Source organism: Equus caballus, chromosome 16, assembly GCF_041296265.1.
Source record: "Equus caballus isolate H_3958 breed thoroughbred chromosome 16, TB-T2T, whole genome shotgun sequence".
NCBI lineage: Eukaryota > Metazoa > Chordata > Mammalia > Perissodactyla > Equidae > Equus > Equus caballus.
The window spans coordinates 21,537,057-21,561,812 of NC_091699.1; the positions used below are offsets into that span (position 1 = coordinate 21,537,057).

At 36.3% G+C, this 24,756-nt stretch overlaps 1 long non-coding RNA gene across 2 annotated transcripts in view; it reads left to right on the forward strand.

Annotated features, from left to right (window-relative positions):
* The first annotated feature begins 2,089 nt into the window (after positions 1–2,089).
* The window catches only part of LOC138918115 (uncharacterized), an 85,457-nt gene continuing 62,790 nt past the window's right edge, over positions 2,090–24,756 (forward strand). Inside the window, exon 1 of one of the 2 annotated variants that reach the window (XR_011427105.1) lies at positions 2,090–2,201. This is a non-coding gene — a long non-coding RNA (uncharacterized lncRNA). The remainder of the gene's footprint in view (positions 2,202–24,756) is intronic. The other variant, XR_011427104.1, reaches the window with a different exon arrangement.

Here is a 24,756-nt window from a genome sequence, read left to right on the forward strand (position 1 = left end):
AATTCAAGGGCAAGATGCGTGATCTGAGACAGGCAAACTCAAAAGATGGACTTTGAAGCACTCAAATTTGATTCTGAAAAACAAATTATCTCCCAATTCAGAGGTCATCTGTCGCTGAACACTTGAATGACTCATTAGTTTACATCTTTGCTGTGCTCTAATCAATTACTTATCTACATGTTACAGAGAAGGAAGAGCTGATGACTTTCAGCAATAAAGCAAAGGAACATTCAGATTTCTAGCTATCACCTAGGACAGGTAGTTGACCTCTAAGAACAAACTCAAGAATATTAACTACCTTTAATTGAACACTCAATAATTCTAGGCCTTTCATATTATTTCTAATCCTCACTAAAATCTTCAGGTTGGACATTATAATGGTCATTTTACACATAATGTAACTAAAGCTGAAAAAAGCAATTGAGTTACACAACTAGGAATCTGGTAATAATCATCTATATTTGGAAACAGGTCTGTGAGATTTCAAAGCTAATACTCATTCTTCTACATTGTGCTAGCTGTTGATACAATGAGTATATGCTGCTCCTTCTTGATATTTTGATTTTTTAATTACTTTTTTCCTGTGTTGTTGTCTTTTTTCCTATGACGTTGAGTCATAAAATCCTTAAAGAAATGGCATTATAGGCTTTGTTGCAAAAGATTCTGAGAAAGCAAATGCCTATGGACAAGTGCCCTCCTCGTAAGCTAGTCCTGAGCGGGAGTGGTTAGAAACCCAGATAAGACTGTCGCAGCTTTACAATGTAACTTAGAGAAGGTTAATTTCTTAGGAAGCTGCAGGGGTGCCGAAAAAAAGGGACAATTGAAATTTGAAAGCTAAGAATTGGCCTGAGGCCTTAAACTGTAGGAGGTTTTAGTTCTCTGATAAACCCAATTCTCCTTGGAAAGTTTCTTTCTCAAGGTAGGTGGTTGGGACCTAACATTTCTGCAGCTGCAGGAACTCGACTTATATAAGTTAATGGCAAAATTGTATTGGCTATATGGAATTCTGCTTTACCACCAATATTTTAAGAAATGAGTCTGTTCCTAAAGATGGCTGAGGGACAGCCTGCTCAATGGGGAAAAAACCTTTTGATTCTGCCATCATCAGAGACTATGACTTAGAGAAATAAAGTTGACAGCAGTCAACCTTAAGGCTAACTCAGTGTTGTGATAAGACAAATAGCAAGAAAATGGAAAACACCTGTATCCTCCTGTTTCCAAATAACGTTAATAGACAAACTTAAATCGCAAATGCGCCCAGGATGGGATGGAAGGCTTATAGACAACAGGAACCTGAAGACTGGAGATAAATCTGGCCACCATTAATACAGTACCTATGGGGAGAGGTTCGATATTTCTGAATTTTATACTTGTAATAATTTATGCTAATGGCTGTCAGTGGACTTGCTCAATAATTGGACTATAACATTAATGAACTGGTATTGATTTACTATGATACCTGAGGCTGTAAAATTAAAATTATAAATGACTATTGAGGGAGGTATGGAGTCAAAAATCATATGCTGATAGTGGCTCAAAGCGCACTTGAAGATGCAACATGAATTTGGAGATAAACTTAGTGAAGAAACCAAGGAGATGCAGTCAGTTGGAGGCATTGGAACCCATCAACTTTAAGGGGCCCCACAGCTTTGTTCAGACAGAGGCCAACACTCTCAGGAAAGCAAATCAATATTTTGGACTTGGCTCAAACCGGCATTCCACAACCAGAATGGCTCAATGGCTAATGGAGACAGTTAAATAATGTCTTCAAGTGCCTGGCTGTCTGCATTACCATTCACAATGTCAGCTTGATCCTGAGCATGGCCCCATTCATGAGAGTAAGATGATTTCCAGCAACAACTGAAACTTGCTGTTTCACATGCAGTAGGAGAGAATGGGTCACTTCCCATAAACCTTTAAACAGAAGCCCTGAGCTTCCTGCTGATTGGCTCAGCTTTGATCCAATCCCTGGGGCCAGGGGAACACAATGCTCTGAATAAAACTTAGATTTTAGTTATCTGATTTGATGGCTACAACAAAGGAGTATTATTACTCTGATTAGTTTTGACCAATCAAGTTTCACCCTTGTGACAGGGAGTGGATCCAACCCTTTCAAAAACATATGTTTATGTGCTGTTGATTTCAGAGAATATATTTCATAATGTAGAAGACATCATCTGTTTTTATTCTCCAAGACTCGGGTAAATATACTTGATAGAAACATACAGAAAGGAGCAGTGAGGTGGGAGATATTATTGAATCAAAGAAAGACATATGCTTAAATTTCTTTACAAATATAACCTAGTACTACTAAGTAGTCCACAGGAGACATTTAAGAAGGATTTCACTTATAACTTATGTCAGTGAACTATTACCAGTGTGAATCAATCATGATTAGCTTTTTCTCTATATATTTCAATTTATGATACGGAAATTCAGAACAGATTGAAAATGATTCCTTTCTTCTTACATTTTCTCAGACTCAATACTGTCCCTGTGTCGAGCTGTCACATGGTTAAGCTGGTAAAATTAGGAGTTTAAAGAGGCTCTGGTGGAGCCAGTTCTTACTCAATTCCAGAAGCAGTCATCTAAAGGCAGTGTTTCAGAATAGGTTGGCCCAACTATCTTCTGGGAGTAGCTACCCAAATCTCAACCAGTTCTACTGAGAATGAAATCAACACTAACCATTAAGTACCAACAAGTGGGAGTTAAGACATCTTGCTGTTTGATTGAATGAAAATTGTGGAGAAGATAAAAACAAAAACAAAAATGCAAATTTTGGCAAAATAAAGAGAGGCAACATGTCTAGTAGAATTTACAGGGAGCTACAAAGAATCTTAAAATAATTTTCTTTATTATGCAATTTATTTTTAACTCTGTTAGGTTTTGTTGAAGATCCTTAGGCTTTGTCATTAGAACGAATAAGGAATTCCATCTCCCTTTATTAAGTTATTTGACATATATTTGAGGCACTATGCCAGGTACTGGGGGAAAAGTAATAAAGAAACAAATTACTTGATTAAACACACTTAGAATTTAATGTAGGAGAAAATCTTTAAGCAATATCACAAACATATCATTACCAATCGCAATATGTGATGTTAAAGAAAAGCTGAAGGTATTATAAGATAGTCTGAAATAAGGATACAGTTCAGATGGGGGGGATGACTCTTAGAAAGAGTGAATTTTAAGTTGAATAAATAATAGTTATTCAGATTTAGAGTTGGGATAAAAAGCAATGAAAATCTGTTATCTATGAAAATAAAGTTACATATCTAAAGGTCCTTTTCTGAGAATGAGATTTAGGAACAATTTAGTCAAGGGCATGGCATCCTTCAGACAGGGTGAGTTTTTTCTCCTGATTTGTTATCTTCTGACAATCTCTTTCCATTTTACTCCAGAGGTTACATCAACTGGTATTTAGGAATCTCATCTATTCTAAATAGCAGGCCAAGGTATTTTAAATTAAAAAGGAATTCACTTGCAAAGTCTGGAGTGTTATAATTAGTCTGGATGGGGAGTATAAGTAGGTACTCTGATGAACTTGTAACACAAAGGTTACACTTATGATTATTTTTAAATTTGTGTGGTATGTATCTAAAAAAAACAGGTTTCTAACTCTGTCTACTTAAAAGGCCCAGAATCAAAGGCCAACTCAGTTTCAAAACTCTTAACACCAGAGTATGGTCTCTACCATTTCCTATAAAAGGAACTGGGGAACTTTAGAGAAATAGTTGGGGTACAAAATGTACAAGATAGGCCTGGAACACAGTGTCAAACCAGAAACCAAAGAAGTTATCAAAACTATTGAGGTCATGCCAAAGACCTGAGGACCTAACAAAGAGATTTCCTATGGTCAAAGACATAAATAAGAATAATAGAATGATTGAAACACAAAGTATTTTACAATCCTTGAGTGCAAAATAATTTTTTTAAAAAAGAAAAATAAAACCCTTTTTTTCCTTTTAGAGAAGAATGTTAGTGAACCAACTCATTATTTTAAAAACTGGTAAAAAATAAATAAATGTGAGCAAGGAAGTAAGGGGGATGAGTCAAAGATTAACCCGTCCTACCCACATGAACTATATCATAGGATAGCCAAATACTTAATTTGGAGATGCTTCTCTTTAAAGATTGGAATAACTTAGGCAGAAAGAACTTTAGGAGTAAGCAGGATATTGCCATATATGGTAATAATAATTACACCGAAGGATTAGTGACTATACTCAATATTTTACATATATCATCTCACTCAAACCTCATAAAACGTTATCACAATCATAGGGATTGTTCCTGTTATAAAAATGAGAAAACTGCCAATTACAGAATATGTCATACATCTATGAAGTACTTGAATTATGAATTAAATTCTTATACCCAAGTCACGTAACTCAGTAGGCTGCCTTCTTAACTGTCTTGAACAGTGATGATAGAAACAAATTAAGAAGGTTATAAAAGAATGAGAAGGAGCATCTAATAATCTCTTGGGAGATCAAGAGAAGTTGCCAAGAAGACGTGGTGCCTAAGGTGAGATATGATAGATAGCAGTATTTATTCACAAATGAGTTGAGTGAGGGAGAACATAGCAGGAATATTGCAGGCCAAAGGGGCACTTTGAATTAAGGCCTGCAAGTTTGAGAAAGGATGATGTATCAGATACATCAGTTTGCTATGTAACAAACCACTCTAAAACTCAGTGGCATACAACAATAAACCTTTATTTCTCATGCATATGTGGGGTTCATTTAATCAAGGCTATGCAATGGTGGTATCAGCAAGGATTGTTCATGTGTCTGTAGGCTAACTGGGATCTCTGCTCTGCATATCTTTTGTCATCCACCTGGACCATGTCCTTCTCTTGGCAATGGCAGAAGAATAAGAGGGCAGACAGAAGCAAGCAAGTTCTCTTGAGAACCGAAGATAGAAGTAGTGGACTATCATTTCTGCCGAATCTGTTGCCCAGAGTTAGTCAGAAAACCAAACTCAGAGCTGGAGAATTGTACTCGACTCATAGTGCGAGTATGGGGAGAAAGGAAAGGGTGAATAACTGAGGCCACCATTGATGCAAATATACCACACATAGCTAGGTGCTGCAGATGGCATGTAATAACTGTCAGTAGAGAGCTTTAAGAGCTTAGAAACAAAGCAACTCTAGAATTTAGCCCAAAGTCTATATTAATAGTATTTGTAGGGAAAGCTAAGAGAGTAATATGAATGCCACTGCCCTAGGGCTGTTTCCTCTTTGTAATCTCTAGAGTCCTTCTTTTCTATCTCATCCTGTAATTGTTGTTTTGAAGGGCAATTTCTCACTTTTCTAAGTTCTCTAGAAACCCAAATGCCCCTGTGGGCACTGAACCACCAACACACTTGATTGTTCACTGCTAGTCAGCGTCTCAGCCCTGTCATTTTCACTCACTCTCAGAGTGTACTTGGCCCACTGAAGGCAAGAGGAAACAGTATTACCTCTTCCAGTGGTGTGCAGAGTATATCCCCTAAATCAGAAACTGTCAGACTCTTCCCACACAGCCAGCTCCCCTTACATCACACCTTGCTTTGAAAATGGCAACACACTCCCTCTTTTTTAGTGGCTTTGCTTTGGGAAGATACTCTTTGATGTTTCTCAATTACAGTGCTTATGAGCTGCAGTATCCAAAATGTGGTGAATTTGCTCTCTCTCCATCTGTCACAGAGGAAATCAAGCTTAGAGAGAACAGCAGAAGTTTAAAGCTTAGAATGAGAAAGAAAGATCCGGTCAAGTGTCAGTTTCTAAGAGAAAATAGATTTTTTCATAAGTCAAAACCAGGCTTTAAAATCTGGAAATTTTAAAGCTATCTTTCCATTCAGAACACATGGTTGGGTTTTGCTTTTTTTTTTGAGAAAGATTAGCCCTGAGCTAACTACTGCCAATCCTCCTCTTTTTGCTGAGGAAGACTGGCCCTGAGCTAAGATCCATGGCCATGTTCCTCCACTTTTTATATGTGGGACACCTACCACAGCATGGTGTGCCGAGCAGTGCCGTGTCTGCACCCGGGATCCGAACCCAAGAACCTCAGGCCGCCAAGAAGCGGACCTAACTGCTGCACCACTGGACCAGCCCCAAGTTTTGCTTTTTAAAAAATTTACTTCACCTAATGATTTAAATCCATAGATGAATAGAATTTCTTTTCAAAAATCACAATAGTCACGTAAAATCTTACCCCGTTCCTTCTACAGGGATCATTTCACTCAGGTTGATTCTGTGACATATCATGATTTGTGGCTTGGAGATGGAGAGAATGCTTCTGATACATGGGATTTTCCTTACCCAATCATATCAGAAATGATTTCATGTTATTGTTTATGAGAGCAAAGCAAGCTTAGACATACAGGATTGGGTTTAAAAACCGTTTACTTTGAAATTACAAGAAAATATAGAGATGAAAAAGAATACATATGAATAAGAGAAAATATGATAGTAATGAGACATTTTCAAGTACATAACTCAAACACCAAGAAATATAAGTAAAGAAAAACTTGAATAAACTTAAGTCCAGAACTTTTCAGTCTCTTAGAAATTTGTTTGGACAATTTTCTTTCTTTTTTTTTCTGGTGAGGAAGATTTGCCCTGAGCTGTCATTCATTGCCAATCTTCCTCTTTTTTTTTGGCTTGAGGAAGATGAGCCCTGAGCTAACATCTGTGCCAGTCTTCCTGTACTTTGTATGTGGGATGCCTCCACAGCATGGCTGATGAGTGGAGTAGGTCTACACCTAGCATCCAAACCTACGGACCTGGGCCACTGAAGCGGAGTGTGTGGAACTTCAACCACTCAGCCAGAAGGCCGGCCCCTGGACCAATTTTCTTGACTAAGAACCAATAAATTGTACAAACTATCTCAATTCATTTAAACATGTTCTTTTCCTTTCTTCATCATCTCTAAGCATATTAGTTTACTCTCTTTTTTTTGAGCTTGCTATGTCTTCTAAGTCTCTCGGTCTACAGGTACCTCCTCCATCCCTTTCTTTTCCTATGATTTACCTGTTGACAAACCCAAGTCATTTAACCATTATATTGTCTCACAGTCTGGATTTTTCTGACTGCACCATCATGGTGCAGATCAGCGTCTTTCTCTGTTCTTTGTACTTCCTGCAAATTGGCAGGTAGATCAAGGAACTTGATCCAAATCAAGTCCAATTCCCTTGGAAAGATTATAGGCGGCCATTTTGTGAAATAGTTCGCAGTTCCTCCATGAAGTTAAACACAGAGTTTCTATACAACCCAGTATTTCCCCTCCTATTTATATACTCAAGATAATTAAAAACATGTCTACACAAATACATACAAAAAAAGTTCATAACGTTTTCATATTAGCCATAATATTCATAATAGCCAAAAACGTAGAAACCACCCAAATACCCATCATCTGATAAATGGATCAACAAAATGTGGTATATCCATAGAGTGCAATATTATTCACCTACAAAAAGGAATGAAGTACTGAGAGATGCTACAACATGGATAAACTTTGAAAACATTTATGCCAAGTGAAAAAAACCAGTCACCAAAAGCCACACATTGTATGATTTCATTTAAACGAAATGTCTAGAACAGGCAAATCTCTAGAGACAGAATATAGATTATTGGTTACTAAGTGTTGGGGAGAGGATGAGGAGTGACTGTTAATGGATAGTAGATATCTTAGAGTGGTGAAAATGTTCTGGAAGGAGAAAATGATTCATGATTTTGTAAATATCCTAAACATTGTTAAATTGTGAATTTTTTGGTATATTTTTATCTGTATTTTATAACATTATAGATGGTATATCAGGAGGTGCATAATGTCTGGTTGTCTCTTTTGTTATGTTAGTGACTTTTGATGCTCTACATCTAGATTCAACAATTCATCACAAACTACAAAGTGATGATATTCTAATTCTAATGTTCTTTTTCATTAACAAGGACGTTTTATAATGAGGTGCTTCCCCTCATCTTCTATTTGATTAACCACTGGTGCATTTTCTGTCCAAAAGAAGGAATGAATGTTTGATTCATTCTATTTACCAATTTTCAAGATAAATAATTGATTCCCTATCATCCTCCAAAGGAAGCCAATTAGTACATGCATGGTCACACTCGCAATTAGGAATCCGTGAACTAAAGTATATTTAATAGGTTTTGATCAGTTGTAATTATTATCGTTTTTAAAGTTCAAATGATCTCATCTTTGGCCAGTGGGAGCCTCCGCAAGCAGGCTCTTGAGTCCATTTGTCACGGCCCTAGTAGTTTTTAATGGCTTCCTCATTCATCTTGTACATTTCCTGCCTGAGAACTGGAATGAGCAATTTTCCAAGAATCCTTGGTTTCTTATAGTGGGAAATAGTATTCTAAAATCTGCAATCTGGACACTTAATATGCTCAGTGTTAGTGGGTTGGTCAAGGTTTCAGATCTTTTACAGGGCGAGTCAAGGATACACACACACATATATTATATAAAAAGATAATAGTATGTATATATTATAATATATACATAGCTATGCATATAATTAATATATAACATATATATTCTGTTATTAAAGTTAGAATATATCTTGAGTTCATATAATACTTCTATTTAAAGCACAAGTCTACAGGATTTCTTCTACCTCTTATATCTTACATCTGCATCTCCTTTCTTCTACACTGACATCCCAGACAATGTAGATAGCGGTTTACATGGACACAGAGAATGGTAGAAGTAGAATATCTCATAATTACTCATTTACTTTTTTTTCCATATTACACACAGAACCATTTTAGAATACGATGCTAATATCACTGCCACAAAATTCCTAAGAAAAATTAAAACATTTTACATATGTACTTCCTAGCCTTCTCCTCATTTGTGGTTGATCATATATGTACATTGTCTTGTATGTAGCTACTTCACTGACGACTTTAGAAAAACAGAAAAATTTAGAAAAACTCTAATTTTAATTCTAATTTAGTTTAATTCTAATTATTGTTTCATGCCTTGTATCATTTCCTTATGACTTTTACCTGTTTATGTAAGTTGCACTTATAGTCTGTCTGTGGACAAGCACTTTGGGCACGTTTGTCTGTAAGGAAGTTATTTTGCTCCTTACTATCTTATGATAACTTTGCATGGCATTTGATTTCAAAATGATTTTGTGTTATATATTTTTACGCAAATTTGTTGACCTGAACCTTTTGAAGGAGACACACAGCTCAGAGTATTATTTCTAGCATCACAGAGCTTGCTCATCCACATGCGTACTGTGTTCAAAAACATGGCAGCTCACTTTCTGGGATTCCCTGGTCTGTTCCAGCTTTACTTTGATCTAGACCTTCTCTGTCCTTTTCTCTCTTGTGCCTGTCCTGCTCAATTTAGATCCCACACACAATTTGAGGTCCTATCCTGGATGGGAACCCTGGAAGGTAAGTTTGGAAAGTCCGTGGTGCTCGGACTGCTCTGGGTCCTTTTGTCCTTTATATTTACCTTTACAGCAAAGGACAAAATCCTCTCAGCATCAGCTGCTGTTCACATGTTGGCTCTCTTGCACGCCAGCTGGCCCTGGGGTTTCTCTGTTGTCAGGTTTTTGTGATCATCAGACACCCCATTGTTTCCTCTGTCCCATCACCACCATGTAGTTCCTATGGCTACTGATGGCTGTCCTCACTCATGTGTATTTTGGAATGTATAGGATACCTGTCATTGAATTTTGTTGAAAATGCTGTCATGGGCTTTTGGTTTTGCTATTTATTGGCGAATCTATTTTTGTGTGGGGATTTAGGGAATTTTAAAAACAGTGCCACTTTTATCACTATCTCCCCAGAATCCTGCTCCCTAGTTTCTGAAAGAATCAGAGTTGTTTGGAAAGGACTTCAAAATGTGACATGCAAAAATAATTATTTAGAAATAACAGGCAAGACTACATTTCTTCAGGGACCCATATTACAAATTTCCTTGGTCAAAATTTTGTGAAAATAGTTGGAATTTTAAACCGTCTTTAAAAGACAACACTTACTTGAATTTCTACTGATTGCATCAATATAATCTGATCTCCTCCAAGACGATCCGATCAGTGATATCAGAAGAATTACATGATGTAGTGACTCATCTGGAAACTATCCATCATGGGATTGACCACATTTTCTTCGCTGTGAAATTACAGAAAAGTTTCAGAATAATCTTTTCATGTTCCCCAAATCTAAAGATTCATCTGTGAACAAAAGCACTTTTTCCACGTTGGTGACCCTCTTTTGCTTTCTAGGTTCCTTCAGAGTTCTTTACTTGTTTGTGTGCTTATTTGTTTTTCATTGGTCTTAGTACAGAATGGTTTTATTAAGTGAAACTGGAATCCAGTTTCCTATTTTACAGTTATTTGTACACTTGCAGGAAACCTGACAGAAAGCAAAATGTTGATATAGAAGTGGAGCTGACTTGCTTTCCCAAGTCTCAACTTACACTTCTGCAAAACAGAAATGAAAAAAACAGATGAAATAATGGGCGTGAGACTTCCTATCAGAAACAATTAAATAATGGATGTAAGGCTTTTGTAAAATATTAAGTACTTGATATAAATGCCAGCAATTTCTATGAAGTACTACTCTTCCTCCGAATAAAGAATTTCTTGCATTTTATGTTTATGCAAAACTCTTCTGAAAGGCTGCTTTTTGTACATATGTTGTCATTTCTTCTGTGGTACCTGCTGATTCAAAATGGGACATTTTTAATTCACCTGTTTCTAAAAATATGTCTTTAGGTTTCTACATAAACTTCCCTAAAGAATTCAGCAAGCACTGGAAATATCTAACTTACCACAGCATGGGAACATGAGGGTATTTTATATTTTTCCAATGTCATCATAAGAAGCAACAGCCACAGTTGTAACTGCAATTTAAGTAGAATTCTTTTACCATATTTTACCGTGAAATCTCTATCTGCCCGCTATTTCTATTTTCTACCAGAGTGTAAAGACAGGTCAAATGACTTTCTTTGACTTCTGTTGAATTCTATTCCATCCCTCTTCTGTTCTGCTCCTGTTCGCCTTGTCTAATCAGTGATCCGCACACCCTCTCCCTCTTTGTACATCTCAGAAAAGACCTTTCTTCCAGTTGCTGTACAAATATTGCCAAGTTGTTCCAGTGTAAAGACAGATTCCATAAGAAGAATTTCTGGACAAGTTATCACACAGTTTCAGGACCGAGAAGTGGAAGAAAAAGCCATTAAGGGGTGAGGATTTGAGCAGTGAAGATACAAGCCCTCAAGGCCAGTGCATGCTTGAACGAGATGAGTTACACAGTGTTTTTCCTCTGTGGTAGCTTCGCCAGAGTGAACTGTTCAAAGGAAGTACCTTTCTGGTTTGGTTTTGCATGGCGGCTCAAAATGGCACAAAGCACCCCCTCTTTTAAGCTCAGGTTCATAAACTCCTGAAAAAGGAAACTAATGGATGAGCTTGACCCTCCCTGTCTCCGGCAAAATTAAATTTCTTAAATAGAATTACTAGGGGTTTGTTAGCAGTAAAACTTGAGAGGGTGACAAAACTAAACCCCCACTGTGTCACTTCCTTTACTTTCTTGGATTTAGGGAGGGTAGGTCGGATTACCTCACATAAGCAGACCATTTGAGTAAAAGTAATCTTGTTTTATATACAATGAAAAGCATTGAATTGAATTCTTTCCCATCTGTTAAACAAGATCTGTGAGAGAAAAAAAAAGTTGATAGGAATTTTTTAAAATATTAAGATCAGCATTCATTAAATGATCGCAAGTATTTAAACAACTTATCACTGATTGGAACTCTGTGGAGCAAATGTTATCAGGCCATTTCAAGAGAAAGTGCGAAGGATCACAGCAAAGCTGTCTTCAATTCTAGCCAGTTCAATACCACCATTTTTCCTATCAGAATCGTTTCACATTGTCTTACAAACCACTTAGGATTTGTCAATGTAAAAATTCTTTTTATCAAGTAATGAAATGAAATTCTGTAGGAAAAATGGTTCTTTCTTTTCTTTTCAAATTCCGCAACAGAGCACATGCATCAACTAGGCATTGGAATGTTTTTCAACTGAGGTTAAAGCAAATTACTGGGTGACTCATCTACAGCAGGGCATAATCAGCCCACATATCGAACAAAATTGGAGCAAATTTCTTGTACAAACTCCAGGTACTGACCTTGTAAATTATCCTTTTGTACAACTTCTGTGGCTTACATTACAAATCTGTCTCTAATCATTACTTCATTCCTCAAGAGCAAAACGTTGGTATTCAGCTTTCTCTTGTCATGTCACTTTTCTGTCTGGGTAAGATAAGCTTGGATAAGATCTCCCTTCAGGAATTTTTGTAGTGTTCAGTTTCCCACAAAAAGTGCATCCTCAGTAGGAAAAAAAGCTCATAGCTGCCGAATGTCGATTTAAACTGTCTAAATGGCTTTATTACTTGAAGGTGTTTCTTAAATCCTTAAAGCAATTTAAACCAGTTGTGATGAAAAGCAATAGTCATTCTGAAATTTAACTCTCTTGTATCAGTATTCTGAATACTAATTAATTTATTAGGCTTGGGAGAGACCTTTGCAATTATCTAATGCAAAAGTCTAGCTTTTATAAAACAAGAAAGTGAGCTCTGAGCTGTTAAGACCACACAGGAAGACAGATTCAGAGCCCAAATCTACACAGGCTGCTCCACATTCAGAGATCATGAGCTGAGGTGACAAGATGAGAAGAAAGGAGCTCTGGTGTCAGAAAACTTCAATTTGATTCCTAGCTTTTCTACCCTAGCTGTATGACTTGAGTCAAGTCTTAGCTTTCTCATCCACTCTAAGCGTTATGTTACCAAGAAATATAGATAGAAATTTTAGATTAGATTGTCCTAACTTTACCTGAACAAGAAGCTTTGGTCCAAAGATCTTACTCTTCTTTTGGCTATTTTTTGTTTTTTGAGTCCATAGCAAAAATTCAATTGCCTTCATTTTTTTTCTGCCAAATTTTTCTTCCTTTGAATATGCCTGTTCTTATGCCTTGTGTACAGTGAGAAAGCCAGAGTTTTACATTTCCAAAATTGCTTAAGGGTGCCTCATCGAGGCCCCTAAATTACCAAAACCAATATCCAGTTTCTCAAGAAATCAAGAAAGCCATAAATGAAACTTCTGCTGGTTGGCCACTGGGCCTGTCTTTGGAGGAGAGGTGGCAGTTTTGACTGATGAAAGTTGAATTTCACCCACAGATATGATTCATTTTGCCTTCAAAAAAGTTAAGTTTTTAACAATAATTTAATATTTTTTGTTTTAATAATTGTATTTTTAATTGCTTTATTAAATTTGAAAGTTTTATTTTCTGCCTTCTAATACTGTGAAATTTAACGTCTTTTAGTATAGTCACAGATTTGTGCAAACTTCACCACAGCCAAATTTAAAACATTTTAATTATGCCAAAAAGAAAACTCATATCCTTTAGCCATCACCGTTAATCTGTCTGTTCCCCTAGCCCTGGGCTACCACTAATGTACCTTCTGTTTCTGTAGATTTGCCTATTCTGGGTATTTTGTATAAATGGGATCATACTATATGTGGTCCTCTGTGACTGGGTTCTTCCATTTAGCATAATGCCTTCAATGTTCACCTATATTTTAACATATATAAGAAGGCACTCTTTTTTATTTAAATTGACAATTTTCTCTTTTATTTATTTATTTATTTATTTTTTTGGTGTGGGAGAAGATTGGCCCTGAGCTAACATCTGTGCCCATCTCCCCCCTGTTTTGCATGTGGTATGCCAGCCACAGTTGGCTAGATGAGCAATGTGTAGGTGTGCGCCCGGGATCCGAATCAGTGAACCCCAGGCCACTGAAGCAGAACGTGCAAACTTAACCACTGCACCATCAGGTTGGCCCCCACGGTTTTCTCCTTTATATTCCACTTCTCCTCAATTTTTCCTGTGAGTGTATGTATGTATATGTATATACACACACACATATATTTAAATTTTTCAATTATAGGAGACAACATTTTAGCTGATTTATGTAGTTACAAAATTAAGCAATCAATTAATCTGTAACATTCTTACATGTATTATTAGGAAATAAGCAGAAGGCGGGGGAATATAAATATTTTACTGCTAACAACAGGTGGTCCTGGTGACAGAATGGAACAATTCCACTTTTAAAAAAAAAAAAAATCTGCGCTATTGAAGGAGAAGCAGCAGGCGCCAGTGAGTGCCGTTCTACATGGATCCTTGTGACACTAATTGGTTGTACAGAGGGTTCACTTGGAAGAACAGAAGGAGACCGTGCTCTTGAACGCTTGTGTGAGCATCTCCTTCCATTAAATCATACGATGCTTTCTTTTTGGAGTCTCATTCCAGCTGAACATTTTCAGGGGTCCACAGTGAAAGCAAATCACTTACGCAAAATAGCTTTGCTGTGGTGGTGGATTAGAGAGAATTTTAAATTGCTCCTTTGGCTGTGGCTTAAACCAGTTTTAAAGAATTACTAACTAATACCTAGTTTTATTCGACTTAATTCAAAAAGCTGTTTCCAAAATAAGTAAAGAACTGACGAGCCACCATGTAAAGTCAACCTTTCTTTTTCTTCCAGAAACTGGAAACTGGTTTGAAGGGACAGATTTAAAAATAGTAATAATAATACTTCATTCCTATCAGGCAGATATTTAAAACAAACTGCTTTTAAAATTAAATTATACAAGAATAGGCAAAATTAACATAGTTTTCAAGACATAAGAATTTTACTCTGTGATACATAAAGCAAAGCATATTCTTTGTTATTTTAAATTGAATGAACAATCAAAGAAAAGAAAGTAGTAGTTCACATCCCTGGATTCATGTTCCAAAGCATCTTCTTTTAAGTATATGTTCCGTAATTCGAGCCTGGCCCCTTTTTGCTTCCCACTGATATCTGAGGCACAGAGCCTCCCAGGTATGTCAACATGACGCCCACCACCGATTGAGCTTTACTTTCGCTGCACTCTCTCCTGATATTACTGTAGAAAATGCTGGAGAGTTGGGATGCAGTTCACTCTTTAATGACCTTGTGATACAAGGAAAATCCGCTCCCCTGATGGACTTTCGCTGGGGGCGCCTGGGAAGATCTTTCATGAGGCAGTGGGAAGCACTGCTCTGGGAAGGGAACCATGTGGGTTTCCTATGAAGTTACTTACATAAAGCCCACGGACGCTCAGCTCCCTGAGCTCCTAGCACACTTAGCAGAAGTATATAGTTGTATAAATAAAGAAAGTTGTATAAATCAACACACTTAGCAGAAGAATCCTAAACTGAAGCCTGATTTTTGGTTCAATTCTCAGATATGGAAAATGAAAAAATCTTTTATGTGTCAGCAATTTGACACATAATTTGACAATTGTCAAATGTCAACTTAATGAGTTAGGCGCAATTTCTCCCTTTTCACAGATATGAACACTGAAGTCTAAAGTACTTGGCCCACAGCTACGCAGATGGGAAGGGATGCAAGCAGATTTGAACTCTGTAATTTCAAAACAACCCAAGTTATTATGCCGTACTGCCTCTCAAGCTCTAAAAGGAAATGTCTCTGTGGGTTCAATCTGATTTTTCCTCAACTCCAAATTCAGTATTAAGCTTAAACTGAAATTCAATTAAGCTTAAACATAAGCGTTTCTTTCCTACACATACATATGAAGACCTTATAATCCAACTAACTCAAATTGTAATTCCTTTACCTTGTTTTCAGGTGAAGAATCAAACCATCTACGGCAAAAATTTTTGATCATCTGTTCAAATCTATTCCCCTTTAGGCATAAAACCCATAACTCAGGGGAGGTTGCCTCAGGCCGATGGGTAAAGCCAGATCTGTTCTTAGTGCTGTCACTTATGATTTTCTATGTGATATTATTTAGAAGTGTGTGTTTAATTTCCATGTATTTGTGAATTTTCCAAATTTCCTCCTGTTCAATTCAAATTTTATTCCACTGTGGTCAGAGAACACACTTTGTGTGATTTTAATTCTTTAAATTTATTTAGGCATTTTCCTGGCTAGCATATCATCTACCCTGGAGAATGTTCTGTATGCTCTTGAAAAAAATGTATATGGTTTTGAGATGCATGTCCTATAGATGTTTATTTGGTCCACTAATCTTGTAGTGTTGTTCAAGTCTGCTATCTCCTTGTTGATCTTCTGTCTTCTTGCTCTATCCATTACTAAAAGGGAAATATTGAAGTTTCAAATTATTATTGCTGAGTTGCAAATTTATTCCTTCAATTCTGTCATTTTTGGCTCCAAGTATTTTGGGCCTCTCTTGTTAGGTGCATTTATGTTGATAGTTGTTACACCTTTCTGATGGTTTGATTCTTTTCTAACTAAAATGCCCTTTTTTGTCTCTAGCGATAATTTTTGACCTTTATTTTATTTTGTCTGATAATAATATAAATTATTAGAAATAATATTAGTTGTCAATTAATAATGTAATTATCAATGATAATATTTTATGTTAACTAATTTAATATATTTAATATTAATTAAAGTATTAGTATTTAATATAACAGTGCATTATTGTCACTTACTATTTTAACATAGTTTAATATCAGACAAAATAAATTAAAGGGCAAAACAGTTGCTAAAGACAAAGAAGGGTACTTTAGTGATAAAAGAGTTGTTGCTAGAACTCCAATTATCCTTTGGTTACCATTTGTTTGGTATATATTTTCCCAGTCTTTTACTTTCAACTTGCCTGTGTCTCTGAATCTAAAGTATGGCTCTTATAATCACTGTATATTTGGATCATTTTTAAAAAACCATTCTGTCTATCTTTGCCTTTTAATTAGTGTGTTTAATCAACTTCCATTTAATATAATCACTGATAATTAAAATTTGCACCTGCCATTTTGCTATTTGTTTTCTGTATAACTTGCGTCTTTTTTATTCTTCTCTTCCTCCATTACTGTTTTCTTTTGTGTTAAATAGATATTTCCTTGTGTACCTTTTTAACTTCCTTATTGTTTCTTTTACTATTTTTTGTGTTATTTTCACAGTGGTTGCCTGGAGATTATAAATGACAATTTATAACAATCTAGTTTGGATTGATTTCAATAGTATACAAAAACTCTGCCCCTATATATCTCCATTACCTTCTTCTCATTTATGTTGTTATGTCATACAGGCTACATCTCTGTACATTGATGCCCATCAATACACACTTACAGTTATTGCTTTCTACAGCTGTCTTTTAAATCAGATAAGATAAAAAAAGAGTAACAAACAAAAAGTACATTTATACTGTATGTTTATATTTAAATACATAGTTAGCTTCACTGATGTTCTTTATTTCTTGATACAGATTGAAGTTATTATTAGTGTCCTTTCATTTCAACCTGAGGGACTCCCTTTAATATTTCTTGTAGTACAGGTCTGTTAGTGACAAATTCTGCCATTTTTTGTTTATCTGGAAATGTCTTTCTTTCTACTTCATTTATGATGAATATAGAATTTTTGGCTGAATGTTTTTTCTTTTTCTTTCTCACGGGGAATACGTCATCCAACTGCATCCTAGCCGCCATGATTTCTAATGAGAAAATAAGTGTTGATCATTTTGAGGTATTTTGTCCATAATGACTCACTTCCTCTTACTGCTTTCAAGTTCTTTTCTTTGGCTTTCAACAGTTTAATTGTGATGCGTCTTTGTGTGGATCTCTTTGAGCTTATCCTATTGAAATTAATTGGGCTTCTTGGATGATATATTAATGTCATTCATCATATTGGGGAGTTTTTAGACATTATTTCTTCAAAAATTATTTCTGTCCCTTTCTCCTTTCCTCTGGGTCACATACTATGCATATGTTGATATACTTGGTGGTGTCTCACAAGTCTCTGATATTCTTCATTTTCCTTCATTTTTGTTTTTCTTCTGTTCTCAAGCTGGATAATCTCAATTGACCTACATTCAAGTTCACCGATTCTTCTGCTTCTTCAAATATGAAGTTAAATCTTTTTCATGGACTTTTCACTTCAGTTTTTCTACTTTTCAATTCTAGAATTTCTATTTGGTTCTCTTTTTTTATAACTTGAATCTATTTATATTCTCTAGTGAAACATAATGCTCATACTTTTGTTTGCTTCTTTACAAGTGGTTTCCTTTATTTCTTAAAAAATTTTGAAATTTGATTTAACATTTTGGTCTAGTAAGTAAAAGATCTAGGCTTCCTCTGGGACAGTTTCCTTGGACTCCTCTTTTCCTGTGCATGGTCATCTTTTCCTATTTATGTGCATGTCTCATAACTTTTTTGGGAAAAGGATCTTTTTAAATAACATAATCTTGTAGCTCTGGACTTAAGATTTTCTTCCTTCCTCAGGGTTTATTGGTGTTGCTATTTGTTGTTGTTGTTAGTGACTTTTTTGAACAAGTGCTGTAAAGTATGTATTCTTTTTTGTGTATATCCACTGAAGTTTCTGTTTGTTTAGCTTAGTGATCAGCTAATCATTGTGCAGATATTTTCTCAAACGTCTACAACCAGTAAGTCTCCCCATATTTGCCAATAACTCTGTGCATTTTGGGGTATGCCTTCAACTCTGAGTCAAAATTTTTACAACTCTGCCTTAGCCTGTACTTCCCACTTGAGCTGAGCTTCAACATTAGCCAGAGGTGAGAGCTTAGGGCCATGTTAGGTCTTCGGGATATGCACAGCCATAAGAATGTGTACAAGTCTATGTATGCACATAGCCTTCTATATTCACAGGGATGTCAGAAGTTTTCAAAGTCTCTTATGCATATCTCATTTCTCAACTTTTGTTTTTAAGCTTTTTGGTTAGCCTATTGCTTGGCTCAATTATTACCAACCATCTCAGCCACCCATGATGTTAAACAATTGCATCTTATTTTTCTTGATAAATGTCTCTGGCGAAAGGGCTTTTTGCACTGGTCAAACATTGAGTCAGGTCAAATAAAGATGACTTTGTGAATAGTGTCTTCCAGAGAACCATCAGAAAGAAAAGCGGTTGTGAAATAGCTCCAACCCAGTTCTACTCCCTCCAGTTGCTTCCAGGATGCTGTTTTCCACATGACTCTGGGTTGTTTTCCAAGGTTACTGCAGATCTGAGGAAGGAGAATGAGAATAGGGAACGTTAAAATGCCACAAAGCCTTCTGTTCTGACTGACATTATTCAAGAAAGCTTTTTTCTTGACTTAACACCACTTGGGTTGCTGAAAGCCTTTGGTTAATTTCCAGAATTCTGAAAACGTTGATTTTGATAATTTTTGCCAGTGTCCTCATTGCCCTTATGCAGAGAATTTCAGAAGTGACTTCTCCGCCATTTTTGTTGCCGTCACCCAACCATTTTTTTTTTTTGAAGAAACTTTTTTTTTTTAAAGATTTTATTTTTTCATTTTTCTCCCCAAAGTCCCCCTGGTACATAGTTGTATATTCTTCGTTGTGGGTCCTTCTAGTTGTGGTATGTGGGACGCTGCCTCAGCGTGGTTTGATGAGCAGTGCCATGTCCGCACCCAGGATTCGAACCAACGAAACACTGGGCCTCCTGCAACGGAGAGCGCGAACTTAACCACTCGGCCACGGGGCCAGCCCCCCAACCATTTTTTAAAATGTCTCTGGTCCGTCAATTCAGTGACAATTATAAAAACTGACTTCTATATGGTAACATAGCCATATTTGCCAGCTCTTAGGATGTTTCATTGCCTTCTCTGTACTCTGAGTGTTAACACTGGGCCTATACAAGTCCTGACTTCCAAGGTTACTTTTCAAAGAAAATAGACTTGTTTTGATTGGAAATACAGAAAAGAATCTTAGCCCAGGAGAATTTGTGTTTGTTTACCATGTATTTTATAGTCAGAAGAAGGCAAGAGAAAAAGAAGCTCAGAGTTGTATTTTACATATTAAGACTAACCTTTAAAAAAGTGAAAGTACAATGCAGAGAGTCTGACAAACAATCTGGATCACAAATCTGGACGATATCATTTGGAGGTAAAGCATATATTGTATTCTGAGGAATACTTAAACACTGCATTGTTGAGTTTTTGCATGTGTGTGGCCATGCATGTGCCTATTTTCCTAACATGCAAAGTTTGAGAATCACTGTGTCTAAGATTTAACAGGATAACCCATGGTACCATACTAGACACTTTCCTGGCTTTACTCATTTAATCTTTGCCAGAACCAATAAAAAGTAATATTATGGATGAGTAAATTGAGGCTCCATATATTGAAGTAACTTGATCAAAGATATACAGCAAGTAATTGATGGAACTAATATTTGAATCTAAGTCTAAGCCAGTGCTCCTCATAGAGCTCTCAGTGTTTAAGAAGGAGGTGTAAGTAGCAATCACAACTCTGTCTTTTGGATATGCTAGACTTCATTGATTTGAAAATAGTAAAGACTCTACTATTTTGCATTGTTCATCTTAGAACAATGAAGAATATTATTTACAGTACAGTTGGAGAGACAGATATTAAACAAGTAATTATGCAAATAATGTTAATAAGTGCTATCTAGGAAAAATGAGACATAAATGAAAAGCCATAACAGAAAGACTTGATTTAGATTGTGGGGTTAGTGAATGATGAGTTGATTATGTGACATTTATACTGAGATTTGAAGGGTGAGTAGGAGGACACAGAATGTGGGGAGGACAGTAGGCTCAAAGGAGTTTCTGACAGGCAAGAAACATAGAGAAAATCAGAATAAAGGAAACTCCATGAGTGAGAGGGAGAGTAGATCAAAAGAAGTTGAAGAAACAGATGTAAGAGCAGAGATCATGCTGGGATTTACAAGCTACAACAGCAATGTTTACTTTCCTAAAAAAAATTAGAAAAACTCAAAAGGACTTTACGGAGGATAGTGACATAGTGACGTAAAAAGATACGCACATTTAAAATATCACTTTGAATGAGATCTTTCTGGAATTGTTTTGCAATTTCTTGTGGTTCTGTAGTTACTTCAAAATAAAAGTTTTCTTCTTATTTTGTATTTTTAAATGACGCACAAAGGAACAGAAAGTACTCCTTTTACTGAACTTTGAAAAATGAATTGAAGGCAGCTGGGGCAGGCAGTGCACAATAAGTGGAATCAGAGGAAGCAATTAAGAGGCTATTACAGTGGCCCAGGCCATAGATAATGTTGGCCTGGTGAAGGTGTTAGAAGTAGAGGTGGAGAGAAGGGAGTGTATTGAGATATGTGCTGGAAGTAGACCCTTTGTGAGGAGGATAAATGAGAAGGATCTATTGAAAGGGACTCCCATGTCTCCCACATGAATATTTGAATAGTGTTTCCTGAGATGGAGAAAAGAGAAGATAAAAAATACTACTGGAGAACAACTAGAAATCATATTTAGGATATACAATATTTGAAATGCTTCTAAAACAGCCAAATGTTGATGTCAAGTAGACAGTTGAGTATATGAGTTTCAACCTCAGAAGATGTAAACATATTAGTCTTCAAAGTGTAGGGGTGGGGCTTAGGTGGTATAAAATCATCAAGGGTAAAACGGTAGAGCGGAAAAAGAAGCATGCAGCCAAGTTGTCAGGAAACGACAATATGTAAAGATCAGATAGATCAGGAAAGGTCGTCAAAGGAAGCTGAAAAAGTTTGACTAGTGAAGGGTTTGTATTCTTGGACAAAAGATTCACTAGCCAAGGCCAAACAGCTATGTCTTAGAGTTAGTTACTATATTTTCCATAGGAACTGAAACACCTAAAATAGCTGTAAGCTTTACCACTGGACATGCAAGATCCATAACAAAGTGTTCTCAAAGTGGGCAAAGTGGAGAAGACTTCCATCAGCTTCTGGCTTTGGGACGTGTTCCTCAGAAGTCCTGAAGCATTGAAGAGCCAACTTCCCTTTAACAGCTAGAATCCCCTCCACTTGAACTGATCCAGAGATTGGAGATTGATAATTAACTATATCCTGAGGCGTATTTGGACAGCCGAAATCGTTAGAAAACTTTTCCGTATACTCAACTATAATCTGTCATTCTGTGGTTTCCATCTACCGTCCTAATTTTACTCCTTGGGGCCACATGAAACTGCATTATCTTTGTAACATGACAGTGATTCAAGAATCTGTACAAAACTCTTGTGTCCCCCAAGGCTTCTTTTTTCCAGGCAAAACGTCACTGGTACCTTGTAACATTCCTCGTAGGACTCAGTTATGAATCAAGTGCAGTATATTGTGTTCCAATTTTTAAAACAAATACCTGTTATGAAAGAGAGCTAACTCTATTAATAGGCTGAGTCATAGTGATTCAAACTATTTATGTTACAAGGACCAGACTTGTTTAGTAGTTACCAGAATCAGATAAAAACAACTTTTAAACTAATGAGATTCCACTTGACTTAAAATATGAAACTGGCTTGATATACTAGTATTTTGCTATGAGAGGGGCATAAATAGATGAGCATAAACAGAAAAGCATTTGAAAGATATATTATTCCACCCCTGAAATATACACAGATGCACACTCACATCCTTATTGAAAGCACAGCTAAAAATATTATTATGTATATGTATATATCATTAAGTCACTTCACATTTTTTATGAAGCAATCCTTCTCTAACATCCATTGCATTTGGTGGGGTGGATTATCCTTGGTTCCTCTTCACATTCTTGATTTTTTGTTTCACTACATTCACTTCAGATTTGGCATAGATGTAAAAGCTCAAGTTGAGATCACCATGTCTGTAATTTTATTCCAACATCCCCTTGAAACTTGACTTAAAAATGGTGTGAAATAGTTCCTCTATATCACGTTTGATTTAAAAAATATTTGTGAGACATGTTATTTTTTCAGGTCATATCAATGATACTGGGAAAAATGTATTTGTTCTTCCATTTACATTATTCCATTTTTATTCTCAAAACAGGCATTATTATCCACATTTTGGAGATGAGGAAACTGGAACTTAGGGGCACAGTGTTCAAAATCCAATCAGTCTTATTGATATAGAAGATGTTATCCTCAGCTCTGGAAATACACATTTCAGGGTACAATGCTGGCTAGTAGTTAAACACAATAGCTTAGAAATCTAAGTGCTCTGTTTTTGAATTAAAGATCTATTGTTTGGAGACTGTGTCAAGTCACTTAACCTTTCTGTGCCTCAGTTCCCTTGCGTTAAACAGAAATACTGATCTAAGTCTTCATTTACTTTTAGGATATAATGAGATGTATATAATGCACTTTCAGACATTAAATTCTGGGACATGGTAAGTACACAATAAACGGTAACTAAAAAGAATACATATGGAAATGAAAATTTTCCCTCTTCTATTGAGAAGCCAGTTGTGAGTGTCAATACACAGTAAAAGAACTTACTTTCTATTTCCTCTTTCAGAAACAATTATTTCAAACAAAACCTTATTTCCTCTCTAATCCCAAGTCAAATGTTCCACCTTTTCATGTTTCTTATTTTAAAATATTTATGGGCCCCACTAGCTTGAGAGACTTCATATAAATTCACACAAACTGCTAAGTTTTCCTTCAAATACTACATAACTCAATGAACGTAACTTGCTCTGAGACATAAAGCAGGTAGATTGTGTTGAGGTTATTTTAGACTCACTCCCTGATTCTTACAATAAAATGCTGAGACACCCAAGTGGAAAGTGAAAAATGCAATTTACCCATTTGTTTGCTGTTTCATCATGTTCCTTGTTTTAACTCAATTAAGTGACCAAATCTGTGGCTTCTTGATGCCCCATGCATTCATCCAAATTAAGTGAGGGGAAAAAAATATTTAAACTGAGTATCTGCAGTCTTTTACACAAAACAAGCTGGATTTTTCAAGTTTCAACCAATGTCTTTGTCCTTATTTAAATATATCCCATCTAAACCTGTTGAGTTGTGGTCCTGTAAATGTAACAGGGCATTTTTGGCACAGCCAGAGGCTGCTACTGCCAATCATGTCCATCATCTCTCCTTGCACTCCTCAGGAGATTTTTGTCTCTATTCATATCCATAAGAGATTTTCTTTGGTAACTAGAGAAAAAGAGTGAAGTTTTAGTCAGACTTATGGCAAAGAGGAGAATACAGGAAAATAGATGAGTACGTTTAACATCTAATGAAGTCAGGGTCTTGTCTCTTTCTCTCTGTTTCTTTTTTTTAATTGAATATATTTGACATTGTGTTCATTTATCTCCAGAACCTTGGACAGTGCCTGCTTGCCTCAGCCACGCTCAATTTGTTGAATGAAAGGTCCTGGGACAGTTAAGCCATAAGATAGGGGAGTTAGAGAGATAGAGGAATTAAAGGAACTGCTTAGAAGAGACTCTGCTTTCCACAAGCAGAGCTACTCTGAAGCCCATATAGCAAAGTATGTCACATCGTTGGCAAAGAGGCCAATCTCTCTGCCTCTAAATAGAACCCATCACTTTTCTGATATCTGTGAACTTGGGAGTTTGGGGCCCTCTGGAGATGGTATTCCTGGTAGAAATGTTGGAATTCTCATAGTGGCCAGTGCAAGTGATGTGTTCTCTCCAAAATACTTGCCAACATAGAACATCGAGTAGAACATGAATCAAAACACAAAGAAGACTGGTGTTTGGGCACACACATAAACATTCTTTGAGGTCATCATCTCCCAAATTACAAGATACTCTTAGGGAGCTATTTTGGCAATCAAACTCGTAATAGTCAAGGTGATCCGTGGCTCATGCTATGAAAATTGGAGAATGTGAAAAAATAATGACCAAGTTTGTAATCACATCTAGTAGTTTCTGTGATTTTCGCTGTCTCATGATGTTCATTCTTGGATTTTCAATAATCTGGGAAAGTAAACTTGTGACTATTTTCAAT